Raw genomic sequence first — 11,757 nt, 5'->3', positions numbered from 1 at the left:
GTAGAAACCAGAACATTATATACCAGGCAGTATAATAATTATCTGGATGATGTGAGCTGAAAGAAAGAAAAAAAAAAAACACATTCATGAAATGGGTAGGTGTCTCAAGTACAAGTTTCTGCTTCTAGCTATGGAGTAGGAACTCTCAACAGCTGTATAAAATGACACTGACAAAGGGCCAACCTGTTGTGTTGCAATAATTCCAAATGAAGTTATGGCTGAAAATGAAACAAGATTGGTTTTCAGTAAATTTCTGAAAATTGGGATCATTTCATGCATTCTTTGATGATTTTGATATCTTGTTTACTTGTAATTGCTTCATATTCAAGAATGACGAAACTTGCAACCATGTGCAAGAAAAGTAGGCACCAGAAAAGGAAGAAGCAAAGTAAAATCAGGTCTGACAATGCTAGAAGCCAGGTCATATCTGACAAAAGTGAAATAAGAGTTGATGTGGAAACGAACAATTCTAGTGAGGAATGGTTAATTGATTCAAATTAACATATCATGCAGCATACTTTTCTAGCTCATATCTGGTGTCAAATACTGCTTCTTTGATAGCAATTACCTTATAAAGGCACTTGTAACTGAGTCAAGGGAAGAGGTTCTCCATTTGCTACAAGGATCTGCCACTCTACAAGGTGTTGGCCAACAATCATCTCAATTATAGGGTGATCAACCTATGAATATGCTCAGCCTCGAAAATAACCACCTGGTTGAGAATATTGAAAGTAATAGTGGATGTCTACTGCTTATTAGATGAGCTGATAGAGACAAGTGCAGTGTGTGTGAGTGATCGAGGTTTCAATTGCTGGTACTATTACCTTTTTAATAAAAATAAAATAAATAAATAAATAAAGTAAAATAAAAGGATTCACAACCTTGTTTGTTTTTCTGATCAATGAAGACAACAGTCTCAACATGGCACCACTGCTGCAGCCTGCAGGCAAGTTAAACTAAAAGGGTCATCCTAGAAAATTTAGAATAAGCTCCACAGTCTACAGTCACTCAAGAATAGAGTTAGAGGTGAAGGCCTCTGCACCATATTGGAATGGTAGAAAAGGATTCATGTAGCCGACCCCAATTAATTGGGATAAGGCTTAGATGATGATGATGATTAAGAAAATGGCCTTATTTTGGCCAGAATATCTAAACCGTGTCGCATACCCAATGGAAATCTCAGATCCTGTGCGCCTGCATGTGGATGGGAAAGGCTTCACACATGTGTGGGAGCGACGCAAGGAAGGACGTGAGGTCGAGCACCATCTTCCTCAAGAGGATAACTATTCCGAATCCACGGAACTTCTCTGGACTCCTCACAGAGACTTCTTGAATCCATGAGGAAAGAAAGAAGAAAATAGAAATAAATTCTAATAAATTCAAAATTGATTAATAAATCATTGATAATTGTCTAACGTGTCTCCTTACACCATTAATAAAGAAAAAATAAACTAAAATTCGTAATTACCAAAAATACCAAAATTCTAATTCTAATAAAAATCCTAATTCTAATAAAACTCTTCTAATGCCTAATTTCTAAAAATAAAAATTCCAAATAAACTTTCTCTAGAAGAGTCCTAGTATAATTAAAAGTTATTTCTAAAAGGGAAGAAAATCTAAAACTCTAAAAATAGAAGAAAAAAAAATTTAAAAATTGGAATTACTGAAAATAGTAAAATTTTCCTAAAAATCCGTTTTTGAGCTGAAAGCGCTCGTTTTCTGACGAAACAGAGAGATGCGACCCACTTTGTGGGTCGATTCATCTCGGATGGCCTGTTTCAGTAAAGATTGATAGGTTGTGCGCCCCGTAACGATACCCGGATCAAAAGTTATGGTCAATTTACGGTCCATCTTCTTTTGGCCCAACCATGCTAGGAACATATCTGTGACATGTTCTACATCAGACCCCTCTACTTGAAAAAAATCGTCCTCGAGTTACTCAAGAGACTTGGCACATAAGTCTGAGATAACTTCTGACGCCGATGTTCATTAGCCCTTTTTTTGTACTTGGCATTAAGCTCTTGAGCTGACACAATACATGTACTCATGCTTTTCTTAACTTGACTAATATCGATCAATTCTTTCACATCTGCTTTCAAGATCTCATATTCTTTCTCATAATGTGGGCAATTAGGCGGACTTGCCCCTGAGACGGGATCAACGTGATTTTGTATATCTCGCATGAGAGGTAATTTATTAGGGAGTTCATCGAGCACAACCCCCTTGAACTCCTGTGATACTGGTTCAAATCCTCTAGGATATTCACAGGCTCCACATATTTTTTCTTTTCAACTAATGGATATATATTTCTCATTTCCTCAGATTGTTTAACAAAAGTTTGTTCAATTATGAGATATTGTCCATCAACTTTAGAAGTCTTGGGTTGGTTCTCCGTTCCTATAGATGTCACATATTTGTCACTGATGAATCTTGTGGCCTGTCGTGATTCCGTTTCGATGAGGTTGTTTCTCGCGAACCAATAATAGAATTTTTCTGCATAACCTTTTACTGATCGACTATCCTGATAATAATTTTGGTTTTGTTGGAATAATACTTGATCGTAATCTCGGGGGAGGAATCACATGCACAATAACTGCTTCATCCGCGGCTACGTGCGAATTGGCACTTTCTTCTATCTCGTACACTCGAGTTGAAGTTGTTCCCACCAAGTTGAAGCTCCACCCTTCAATTTGTATGCCACAAGCTTAACCTTCTTTGCTTCAGGAATTTTCATATGTTCAAAGAATCGCTCAACTTCAGAAAGCCAATCAAGAAAATCCTTAATGTGAAGTTGGCCATTGAAGTTAGGAAGATCGACCCTCATCTTAAATTCTTGATCCATCTGATCATTGCCTTGTCTAGGATATTGTGGAATCATGTTATTAGATCCCACCTTCTCAAGAGTGATCCTGTGGTTCACTGTTTGCACCATCCTACGATCAGAGTGATTACGAGTGTCAACAATTGTTGGTGGCGGATCACCACCAGGAACATAGAGTTGCCCTAAGGTCTCTACTATGCGATCTACCATGCGGTCGATGGAATCCTGCAACCCTTGCATGGCTTGTCGATTCTCTCGTTGCGCTACTTTGAAAGCTGCCACCGTTAAAGGTAAATTCCCTGGAGCACCGCCCATGGGATTGTTACCCGACTCGTAGTTAGAAGCCATCGATCCGAGGAGAAACCTCGCTCTGATACCAAATTGATGCAGGGAAAGACGTGAGGTCGAGCACCGTCTTCCTCAAGAGGATAACTATTCCGAATCCACAGAACTTCTTTGGACTCCTTACAGAGACTTCTCGAATCCACGAAGAAAGAAAGCAGAAAATAGAAATAAATTCTAATAAATTCAAAATTGATTAATTAATTAATAAAAACGAGTTCACAACCCTTTAAATAGGGGTACCAAGCAATGGGAAAGAAATCAGAATCAAACTACAAGTAGAACTCCTAGAATTCGCGACTTACTATAAATAGTAAACTTATTATTTATAGACGGTCGTGATGTCTACTAGTGTGCAAAGTTTTCGGCCAAAAATAGTAAGTGTCCTATTTGGCTTCACCAACCCGTTCTCCTAATTTTTCTAAGCTCTTTTCACGTTGGACGCAACTCCTAAAGCCCAACGGATGAAGAGTTATAATCAAACTAAAACTTACTATTTATAGTAAAAACGAAATTAAAATAGGGAAACGACCGTCGATCTGGCGGTATTTTGCAAATCCGGCTTGGGTAACCCGGTATAGCAGGGTTGGTTGGCTAAAGTAGCTCGTTCTACCCCAAAATCATATATTTTACGTTAGATAACTCATTCCGGATTGCGAGATACGCCCGATTTAAGGTCCGATGGTCTGGCTCACTTTTGTCGTTGACCGGGCCTTTTCTGATCCATCTTGGCCATGTAACTATCCGCGACCCGCTCTACATCAAGGAGTAACAACTTCTTGAGGCAATATACCAGAACTTGTGAAAGAAACCTGTACAGCAAAGGAACTTCACACAGTTATAAAAAAAGTTTCTTTCAATCCGACATGGTGGCATGGGGCCTGGCAAAAATCAGAATTTAGAAATAACACTCATTATTCCCAAGAACCCAAAGGATGAAAAGACCACCATATTTTCCTTAAAATTAGTATGGTTTATAAATGAAAAAACCTGATATCAGAGATTCAACCTGAGAATCAAACGCCCATCATAAAAAACTGCAAATCCAGAAAAAGGAAATGAAACCAATATTGCATGTCGATTATAACACATTTTCAGATTTCTAATCACAATCTGGTCCATCGATGAATAGCAGAACTGTTAAGATATAGAATTTCAAAAATAGAACACACTAAGAAGAATTTTAAAAAGAAAAAAAGAAAAAAGCCATCAAACAGGGTGGACCATATCAAAAGCTCATGTGGACCACACCATATGAAATCAGTGCTAATATCTACTACATACTAGTAATGTGCCACATATTTTACGCCAAACAGGGAATGCATCAGATAGTCACTTTCTAGCTGCTCAGCAGCAGGATAGTATGGATTATAGGTAGCTCAATCTCAAAACAAGCCTCGTTATGCAGAGAGGAATAGAAGAAATAAGAAAATCACCAAAGGATCCTTCAAGAAGATCACAATTGTGTGATTTAGCTGAGATTTTCTCATTCTTCGCATAATCAAACCTCCAAAATCATATCATCAAAAATCGCATAATCAAACCTCCAAAATCATGTCATCGATTGCACCCATTCTACTAAAAACGACGGAGGGTTTAATTGTTAGTGGGGAAAAAAGCAAAGCAGATTAATGTATTTATTTTGAGAAAATTAGGGAAATAGGTTTATTCAGATTATTGATGTGAGTGTTAGAGAGATATGTACACATTCTTCATGCGGTAATGTCATACATTGCTCGGCTCAGATTACTAGCATTTCTCATACCGGACCACATTTCATACAGGTCTGCTCATCTTTCATTGATCCAGATTGCTCAACTGGTGACCCCAGCCATGGACGGCAGTGGGCCAAAATGCCTCATCTGCCAAAACAATCCCAGCGATTGGATGGTGGATTTCTTTACACTTGAGAAAAATGAGATCGTGCGAATCTGTCACGCGATCTCGGTCTTCTGATTTTGATCCTTTTTTTTTTTCATTTCGGAAAAAAAAAAAAAAAAAAGGAGATAAAAATCAGAAGAATGATATCGTGCGGCTGAAGCTCGATCTGGAGCTGTCCAAATCAATTCACAGAGAAATGCCAATAGATAGAGAGAGTACAGAATGATTGCCCTTGCCGATTGCTTCATATATGTGGTATTGATTCATGCTCGATGTTGTTGTTCTTTCGCTTCGAAAGGTGCTTGGAAATGAGGAGAAATGAGAGAGGAATAGCTCAGAGAGAGAGAGAGAGAGGGAGAAATGGAGATTTGGGGATAGAATCCTAACACCACCGTTTCGAAAAAGGACGGTGATTCATCGTCATATGCCAGTCATATAGGGATATCCAGACCGTCCAGTTTGTGGAGCAGTAGATCAATAGAGAATGTGTCAAAAATCACTCTAATTAATTAATCCTAGCCGTCCATTTTATGTTTATCAAATGGATGGTTAGAAATTAAATAGTGAGTGGTCGAAATTCCAAAGGAAAAAGGTCAGATTGTTATAGCATCATCTCACTTTCATTCTTTAATTTATACTCCATCCACAGGTGGGACAGATATTGGACGGCCGCGATTGTTTTAAAAATATGTTCTGTCAGTGGTGGAGGCCTCATTGCTAGTTTTAATGTGGTAGTATATAGTCGAACCCTAGTCTTTTTTCTCTATCAGGGAAATTTAGGACTGTGGACCCCACCTTTTATCCAGCTGTTTTTATGAAGCAATACAAACTTAGTTTGGGAACTTGTTTTTATGAAGCAATACAAACTTAGTTTGGGAACTTAGACCTGCACCTGCGGGGACCGAATTTGAGGATGAAAATACCCCTCCTTTTTCCGTACTCTGCTCACTGCATTGCTTTCACTCTCATTAACGAAAAAATAGGTGCTTCTATCCCTACACTCTCTTGGAACGAAGAACTGAAGTACAACGGGTTTTCTTCTTATTTTACTGACTGAAATATCTGTGAATCATCTAGATATCATCATTCTATATTTGTCATTTTTCATCTTGGCTAGGGTTATGTGAAATCCCACGAACTGGTTGCATCTCCTTGAAAAGGTTCAAAATATTCTCTCACTCCAACGCACCTCTCTTCAACTTGCATTTGACCGGTACTGCGGCAGTCGGAGGTATAGATCTTGAAAAAAAAAGGCTACACTTGTATAATGGCATTGCATGCGAAGTTCGGTCAATTCCATGTGTTAGGCTTAGTCAATTTCATGTGTTAGGATTAGTTAATTTTATGCGTTAATCAATCAAATCCATGTCAAACTTGCTCAATTCAATTTGAAGCTCACTCAATTCCATATTAGGGCTCACTTGATCTCATGCTAGGCTCGCTGAATTCCATGTTTACCCTTCTCAATGTCATGCTAGGATCGTTCAATTTAATGTTTGCCCAACTTAATTTCATGGTAGATAAGGTCAATTCAATGTTTGTCTTGATAAATATCATGCTAGGATCGCTCAATTTAATGTTTGCACAGCTTAATTTCATGGTAGATACGGTCAATTTAATGTTTGCCTCGATAAATTTCATGCTAGGATTGCTCAATTTAATATTTGCCTAGCTTAATTTCATGGTAGATAAGGTTAATTTAATGTTTGCCTCGATAAATTTCATGCTAGGATCGCTCAATTTAATGTTTGCCCAGCTTAATTTCATGGTAGATAAGGTCAGTTTAATGTTTGCCTCGATAAATTTCATGCTACGATAGCTCAATTTAATGTTTGCCCAGCTTAATTTTTTGGTAGATAAGGTCAATTTAATGTTTTTCTCAATAAATTTCATGCTACGATCGCTCAATTTCATGTTTGCCCCATTGATTTTCTAGTTTGTCCCGCTCAAATTCATGTTTGTCCTCCTCAATTTCATGCTTTCCCCGCTGAATTTAATGTTTGCCCCGCTCAATTTAATGTTTGCCCCACTTGTTTGCCCCGCTCATTTTCTAGTTTGCCCCGCTCAATTTCATGTTTCCCCTACTGAATTTCATGCTTCCCCCACTGAATTTCATATTTCCCCCGTTGAATTTTTAGTTTGCCCCGCTGAATTTCATGTTTGCCCCGCTTAATTTCTAGTTTGCCCCGCTGATTTTTTAGTTTGCCTCCCTAATTTTATGTTTGTTCCGCTGATTTTCTACTTTGCCCCGCTCAATTTCACATTTGCCCCACAGAAATTCATGTTTGCCCCATTGAAATTCAAGCTTCCCCCGTGGAATTTCATGTTTGCCGCGCTCAAATTCAAGCTTCCCCCACAAGATATAAGCATGCCTTCTTTTCTTTGTAATTGAGTTTGTATAAAGTCTTACCTTGTCTGTGTTAAATGCATGGATAGATATGCTTGGATTACTGGAACTCTTTAGTCGTTAGCTGTTTGAGGCACATCATAACCTTGACAACTATGGTGATGCTGCTGTAAGCATGATGGGGCTTAAGGTACTTTAGATATGATGCTTCTTACTGCTATTGTGCCTAGAGTTTTATAGTTTCAATACATGGCATGGGTTATTATTAGTGTGATTTCAATCCATGTTTCTTACTGCTATTATGCCTAAAGTTTGGATACCACCATATAAGCTAATCAGCCAAGGACTAAAATTCAATTATCATTTCAATCCTTCCATATTGCAAATGTGATTATAACTCTCTACTTCCATGCTTTTAAGAAGAGAGTTCCATGCTGGTAGATTGAAGAGCACGAGGATCCTACCTTAAGTTCCAACCATCTGTGTTAAAGATTTGGACTATCTAGTTGTCCGGACTGGATATCTAGGCCATATCAGGGATGCAGATTGATTTGAGGAAATGTTGGGACCTTCTCAATCCCTGGATCAAAGGTCGGGACCTCCATGAGATTACTATATCCCGGGACAGGTTCACCGAGTCTATTTGGCATGCCCGTCATATTCCAGGATTTTACCTTCCAATCCCTTCCAATCCGTCCTACCAATAAAATAGAGGCATAAGAATTACTAGCAATCATGTATGTAGACTAATAATTAATCCTGGATAAGCTGAAATTGATTGGGGTGTTGTTTGGGTCAGTGCGCGTATGTAAACTAATAATCAATCATGTTACATCTCTTCCTTCATTAAGAATTACTAGCAAATATAGAATTTTACTGCTGCAGTTTATTAGGTACTTAAAGAAGAGGGGGAAAGTCGATGATGATTTTTTGAGAACTCTGAAAAAGGGAGAATGGATGAAGAGCTTTAAAGGGTATGTAACCCCCTTTGGGTCCTTTTTCCTTCCATCCATTACAGGAGCTTTTTTACAAATAACAAACATTCCTGTCATTGATGAAACATTCTACGGAAACAAGTTTGGTTGCTATACCGCTGAATTCAATTTGTTGGGAGTTGTGATGGATATGGAAGAGGTATACAAATTGACTGTAGATAATTTCACATTTCCTGAAGCTCTATCTACTGTAACTAGAGAAAGTGTTCTACTGAATGTACATTCGGTTTAAGATCAATTATAAGTAACTTTTTTTTACTTAAAGTTACTTAATCACTTCAGTTTGAGAAGTAGGAACCAAGATAAGCTACTTAACACATAGGTAGCTTATATCAAGTTACTTACAATCCAAACTCCTCCGTATGATTATCAAGTTACTTAGCTTATATCAATCACTTCAGTTTGTACACTATGATTATCTTGTGAATTTCATGTTTGCCCCGCTTAATGTCTAGGTTCCCTCTCTCAATTTCTAGCTTGCCTCGTTGAATTTTCATGCTTCCCTCGCACCATTTCTAGTTCGCTTTGCTTAAATTTCATGATTGCCTTGTTCAATTTCTAGCATGTCTTGCTAAACTTTCATGCTTGTTATGCTCAATTTTCATGCTTGCCTCACACAATTCCATGATAGACAGCATCGTTAAATTTAACTTGCCTCACGCAATGTTCATAAGATCATTCAGACATGGATTAATAGAAAACACAATTATAAGCTTGATCTAAAATTTCTATGGCCCCTAATATTTGATTAACAGTAGAAGTTCAATTCAAAATTTTCATGTTGTGTGGTCCATTTGAACATTAGATACGTTTAGATTTTTGGGCTCAAGCCATGAAATTATCGATTAAGTTTGCCCCGTTGATTTTCTACTTTGCTCCGCTCAATTTCATGTTTGCTCTGCTGAATTTTATACTTGCCCCGCTCAATTTCATGCTTGCCCCGCTCAATTCCATGTTTGCCCCGCTGAATTTCATACTTGCCCTGCTCAACTTTCAGTTTGCCCTGCTCAATTCCATGTTTGCCCCGCTCAATTCCATGTTTGCCCTGCTGAATTTCATGTTTGTCTCGTTGAATTTCATACTTGCCCCGCTCAACTTTCAGTTTGCCCCACTCAATTTCATGCTTGCCCCGCTCAAGACCGTGACAACCTGAGTGAACCTGACCCCATCTCAAGTTAGGCCAGTTGATCCAAACCCAAGTTGTAGTGAGGGGTAGGTTGGGTTGGGTTGAGGGCAACTTAAGCCCAACATGACCTCTAGAGGACCCAACATATCAGTTGTGAAACTTGAAGAGAAAAATTACAATAATTAATACATCAGTTGTTTTTGTCATTCCTTTGAATTTTAGATGTTCCAATTGTGCAACTATACAGTTCCTTGTTTGATATTTATTTGTCAACACATCAACGAACAATATCTTCAATAGGATGTAACAGCGATACAAGTAGGCACTAATTTTGAGTAGGGAGGTGGAACCAAATTACAATGTTTGATTTTTTTTCTTTCTTTTTTGTTGTGAAGAGTAGTTTTATGGATTGATTAAATGCTCAATTGATGTAAAACTTGCCAACTAAATGAAGCAATCTTTTTATGAAATAGATTTTTGTTGAGTTTGATTTTGTTCCACTAGCAAGTGCTTCCCTCGCAAAGGTTCATGTTGCTCACATGCATGGTGGCAAAAAAGTTGTTGTAAAGGTAATTTTTTGGCGTTCTTCCATTTGCATATGCAACTAGAGCTTCAAACTCCAAATTGGAAATCTCTATGGCATAAATTTGGAACTTTTCATATTAAAGGTTACATTCTCTATAGTGTTTTAATGCTTTGTTTCTTTGTTTCTTTTTTTTTTTTTGGCTATGTATCACCTGCACAGCCATTGTAGGAATCCTTCACTTTACCATCAGATCCACTAAGAACTGGACTTGGTGTTGATGTCAAGCCTTTGGTATCCACGAAGTTCAACTACTTTATGGGTTCCTTTTCTCCTCCACTTGACACTTTGGTTATTGAGAACTCTTCCGAATATGGTTTGTTGGTGTATAAAGGGAGAACACTTTGGTTATTGGGATTTACATGTATGATTTACAAGGGCATGCTTGAGTTGAGTATAGGGTTTGTGCACGTGTTTTGCCTTGGTTATCGGGAGAATGGTGACCTCCAATCAGCTCTCAGGTGTCTCTTGGACTATCATAATCTTAAATCACATTTTGGGTTCTTATAACATGAGCTTGTGGTTAACATCCTACAATTTACAATTCAGGTTCTATAATCTGATTCATTTATCATGGAAAGCGAATTAGTCCTCAGTTTGATCTTTGTTTGATAGGCATCCCACAAGATTTGTACAATTTACTTCACTAAAAGAAGGGATGGCATGGGGATCTCATGAGATGGCAGTGGACTGTGGAGCTTCTAGGCCTGTCTTGTTGTTGACTGGGATCTGGCCTGGGTCTGTAACAAATTCACATGTTGTTGTCTATTTTCTCTTTGATAGATGCAAATGGTTACACTCACACTATGGTGTTTTAATACTTTGTTTCTTTTTTTCTTTTTTCTTTTTTTTGGTTTTGTTTTGTTTTGTTTTATTTTATTTATTTATTTATTTATTTATTTATTTTTGCATTAGGCGTGAAGAAGTAAGTTGATAAAGTAATAGTAGGAAAGGAGATGAGAAAATGACTGTAGACCTATGGCTACGGATTATAACCATAGCCTAGATTGTCGATAATATCGACTATAGTTCGATTATATCGAAGATGAATGCCAAATTGTCCAGCAACAACACTCGAAAAATGGATGAATTTTCGATATTATCGAGACTGGTTTGATAGTATCGAGCATAAGTCATCGATAATATCGAGAAATGATAGATAGTATCGATAACTTATTTTGAGTAATGACTGTAGACGTATAGCTAACCGTAGCTATAGGTAGTGTAGCCCATCTGGCAGCGAACCTTGACCATGGGACATGACATTAAATTGGGGTTAGCTGCCAGATCGGCTACGACACCTATGGCTACGATTATAATCCGTAGCCATAGGTCTACGGCCATTACTCTACATTAATTATTGATTCTATCTATCATTTCTTAATATTATTGATGACTTATGCTCGATACTATCGAACCAGTCTCGATAATATCAAAAATTCATCTATTTTTCGAGTTTTGTTGCTGGACAATTTGGCATTCATCTTCGATATTATCGACAATCTAAGCTACGGTTATAATCCGTAGCCATAGGTCTACGGTCATTTTCTCATCTCCTTTCCTACTATTACTTTATCAACTTACTTTTTCACACCTAATGCAAAAATAAATAAATAAAATAAAATAAAACAAAACAAAACAAAGCAAACATGAAAATTGAGC

The sequence above is a fragment of the Magnolia sinica genome, chromosome 17, assembly GCF_029962835.1.
Source record: "Magnolia sinica isolate HGM2019 chromosome 17, MsV1, whole genome shotgun sequence".
Taxonomy (NCBI): Eukaryota; Viridiplantae; Streptophyta; class Magnoliopsida; order Magnoliales; family Magnoliaceae; genus Magnolia; species Magnolia sinica.
The sequence above is the reverse complement of the archived record's forward strand: the minus strand, read 5'-3'. Positions refer to the sequence as shown.